Below are 644 nucleotides of genomic sequence, written 5' to 3' on the forward strand. Positions count from 1 at the left end.
TATATATATATAGTACTATATATATATATATGAAGAAATGGTAGATATCGATGATGATGAATCACGAACTTAGAAGAGTCCCTTCCCATCTGTTCAATTTTAGATCACAGAAGAATAATTTTGGATGGATGTGATTGTGGGGCTAGCTTATTGAATTGTCTTTGATCTGAGGCCTCAATAATGATCGACGAAGGACAGCAAAACCCTAATCATGCATACCCCGTATGTACACTTATCCTACATATAAGTTTTTTGTTAATAATAATTCCATCGAGTTGTGTATAAAAGGCCAATGATCATTAAAATACGGACAAAAGTGTATTTGTCACAACATGTATCACCCTAATCATAATTATATGAGGCTAATAATATCGATGATGATGACTGCACTGGGGTCACCATATATAAACAGACATATATATATATATATATATATAGGCTTAATTATATGTGAAATTAATAGAAGATTTTGTGTATCAAACATGAATACGTTATATGGCAACATGCGGTAGTATATCAGATGTACATATTGGGGTGTGGGTTTAGCGTAGCTAGCTAGATCTCAAATCCAAAACTCATTAAGGTTGTCAAATTTGTATGAAATACCATTTGCTGTCACTAATTTATAAGGTAATATTTCAGGT

Source organism: Fragaria vesca, linkage group LG2 (assembly GCF_000184155.1).
Source record: "Fragaria vesca subsp. vesca linkage group LG2, FraVesHawaii_1.0, whole genome shotgun sequence".
NCBI lineage: Eukaryota > Viridiplantae > Streptophyta > Magnoliopsida > Rosales > Rosaceae > Fragaria > Fragaria vesca.